The following is a 3415-nucleotide window of genomic DNA, read 5'->3' as shown; positions in this document are numbered from 1 at the left end:
GCTTGGGAAGTACAAATTGGCATCACATAGAGACAGTCCCTACCCAACAGTGGGCTCACAGTCTAAAAGGGGGAGACAGAGAACAGAACCAAACATACCGACAAAATAAAATAAGTAGGATAGAAATGTACAAGTAAAATAAATAAATAAATAAATAGAGTAATAAATATGTACAACCATATATACATATATACAGGTGCTGTGGGGAAGGGAAGGAGGTAAGACGGGGGGATGGAGAGGGGGACGAGGGGGAGAGGAAAGAAGGGGCTCAGTCTGGGAAGTCCTCCTGGAGGAGGTGAGCTCTCAGCAGGGCCTTGAAGGGAGGAAGAGAGCTAGCTTGGCGGATGGGCAGAGGGAGGCCATTCCAGGCCCGGGGGATGACGTGGGCCGGGGGTCGATGGCGGGACAGGCGAGAGCGAGGTACAGTGAGGAGATTAGTGGTGGAGGAGCGGAGGGTGCGGGCTGGGCTGGAGAAGGAGAGAAGGGAGGTGAGGTAGGAGGGGGCGAGGGGATGGACAGCCTTGAAGCCCAGGGTGAGGAGTTTCTGCCTGATGCGCAGATTGATTGGTAGCCATTGGAGGTTTTTGAGGAGGGGAGTAATATGTCCAGAGCGTTTCTGGACAAAGATAATCCGGGCAGCAGCATGAAGTATGGTCTGCTGTTTGACCTTGAGCAAGTCACTTCATTTTTCTAGGCCTCAATTCCCTCATCTGTGAAATGGAGATTAAGACTGTGAGCCCTATATGGGACATGGACTGTGTCCAACCTGATTACCTTGTAATCAGTACCTAGTGCTTAGAACAGTAAGCTTGTTGTGGGCAGGGACTGTGTCTGTTTAATGTTATATCGTGCCCTCCGAAGTGCTTAATACAGTTTTTTGCACATAGTAAATGCTCAATAAATATGAACGATTGACTCTGCCTGGCACATATTAAGCAATTAACAACCTTTCTACATGTTTTGTTTTGTTGTCTGTCTCCCCCTTCTAGACTGTGAGCCCATTGTTGGGTAGGGACCGTCTCTATATGTTGCCAACTTGTACTTCCCAAGCACTTAGGACAGTGCTCTGCACATAGTAAGTGCTCAATAAATATGATAGAATGAAATACCATAGTTAATGCCCAAGGTTAAATGGTAGGCAAATGGCAGAGCTGGTATTAGAATGCAGGTCCACAATTATTATTATTAATATTATTAGTAGTATATGACACCTCTTCACTATATGTTTGTACATATTTATTACTCTATTTTACTTGTACATATCTATTCGATTTATTTTTTGTTAATATGTTTGGTTTTGTTCTCTGTTTCCCCTTCTAGACTGTGAGCCCACTGTGAGCCCACGTCTCTATATGTTGCCAACTTGTACTCCCCAAGTGCTTAGTACAGTGCTCTGCACAGAGTAAGCGCTCAATAAATATGATTGATTGATTGATTGGCAGGGGCTGGGATCAACTCAGTACCTCTAGCTACTTCTTTTTTATGGTGCTTCTTAATAATAATAATGATGATGGTGATGATGGTATTTGTTAAGTGCTTACTATGTGCCAAGCACTGTTCTAAGTGCTTACTATGTGCCAGGCACTGTACTAAACGCTGGTTCTACTTCCAGTTCCTCATTTGCCCAGTGGAGACGTCCCAAAGGGGAGCTGTGAAAATCAACACGGTGTCAAATTCCTAGGGGTCAGGCCCGGGCGGCCTCCCCACAGGGGACGTGGGGGTGGAGGGATTCCCAAACTCTGCCTCAGATCAATCAGTCAATAAATAAATGGCATTTGCTGAGTGCTCACTCTGTGCAGAGCACTGAACCAAGCATTTGGGAGAGTATTGATCCCCACCCGAGTGGAGAAGGGAGACATTAAAACCAATCGCAAATGGGGGAAATGGCAGAATGTAAGATATGGACACATCAGTCAATCCATCAGTGGTATTTACTGAGCACTTACTATGTGCAGAGCACTGCACTAAGCGCTTGGGAGAGTACCGTACAAAATTAGCAGACAAGCTCCCTGCCCATAATGAACTTATAGTCTAGACGACGATCATAAATGCTTTGAGAAGATTTTAGGGGAGTGCTCAGAGGTACGGATCTGACCCAGGCTGCTCTCCTTAGGGGAGCCGGAACACCTTAATTATCCTTTTGGGGTAACCTCCTTGGGACCCTGAGTTTGCCCCATGATACAGGGAAGATTTTCCTTCAAGATTTGGTTGACCATAGGAACTCACACAAGACTGCTAAAGATTTTGTCACTGAGCCCCAGGCAAACAACATGGGCCGGATTCACTTCCTTCTGGGACTGCGATGGAAAATCTCCTTGTTAGAATGAGGGAACATCAGCGTTCTGAGGAAATGATTGGTGTTTTCACTCAGCCTCCAGTGGTTTTTGCTGAACTGAACAAGAGCCGTTTATCGTGCATAGAATAGACAAACTTACAGAGCTTGGAACAAGATCAAGCTTAGTACAGTGCTCTGCACACAGTAAGCGCTCAATAAATATGATTGAATGAATGTGTCTGAAGCGATATCACCCATTATTCATTCTTCTAGCAGTGTTGTAATTTTAAGTCCAAAGATAAATATTGTTTATTCATTTTGGCACTCTTCAGTCAATCAGTCAGTCAACGTATGGGAATCAGGGTTCCAATCCCGGCTCTGCCAGTTGTTGCTTTGTGACCTTGGACAAGTCATTAAACTTCTCTTTGCCTCACCTTCCTCAACCATAATGTGGGGATTTGAAATGGCTTCATCTCATTTCTAATTCTGCTTGACCTCACTTCTGTCTTTGACACTGGCGATCTCTCTTTTCTTAGAAATAACTTTAAGCATTGGTACCAAGGACACAACTCTCAGAGTTTCACCTGGAGAGTTTCCAGTCCTCTACCAGTCTCGACTACGGGAGGGAGAGTCAAGCAGAGGCCTACCCATTCCATTCCTAGCTTGCCCAGTGGCTAGCGAGTCGAAGGAAATCTGCTACAAGTCAAAACTCACCCATGCTGGGCAGCAGCGGCACCGGAGAGAGTCGAAGGCAGAAACTCCGGTTTACTGTGCGGAAGAAGACAATGGTAAACCGCTTCCATATTTTTACCAAGAAAACTCTTTGGATCCACTACCAGAATGAAACACCCACATTTTACAGGTGAGGAAACTGAAGCACCAGGAAGTTCAGTGACTTCCCCTAGGTAATACAGCATGTGAGTGATGGAGACAGAATTAGAACCCAGGTCTTCTGACTCTCTGGCCCGTGCTGTTTCCTTTAGGCTACACTGCTCCTTTTCCTCGAGAAAATATGATGAGTAAAAGATATAATCCCTGCCCTTGTGGGGCTTAAAGTTTCACGGTAAAGTAGGAAGGTGATCAGGCAGATGCATTTACTCAGTATTCCCGAGGAAGGATTAAAGGGAAACTTAGTTAGTT

General features: G+C 45.4%; 1 non-coding gene across 1 annotated transcript; it reads left to right on the top strand.

The window, feature by feature from the left end:
• Positions 1–2841: 2841 nt before the first annotated feature.
• LOC119934891 lies at positions 2842–2979 on the top strand. The gene has a single exon (XR_005453031.1). It is a non-coding gene; the product is annotated as a small nucleolar RNA SNORA7 (small nucleolar RNA).
• The last annotated feature ends 436 nt before the right edge of the window (positions 2980–3415 follow it).

Source organism: Tachyglossus aculeatus, chromosome 1, assembly GCF_015852505.1.
Source record: "Tachyglossus aculeatus isolate mTacAcu1 chromosome 1, mTacAcu1.pri, whole genome shotgun sequence".
NCBI lineage: Eukaryota > Metazoa > Chordata > Mammalia > Monotremata > Tachyglossidae > Tachyglossus > Tachyglossus aculeatus.
Note: the sequence above shows the minus strand (reverse complement) of the source record. Positions and strands in the feature narration are given on the sequence as shown.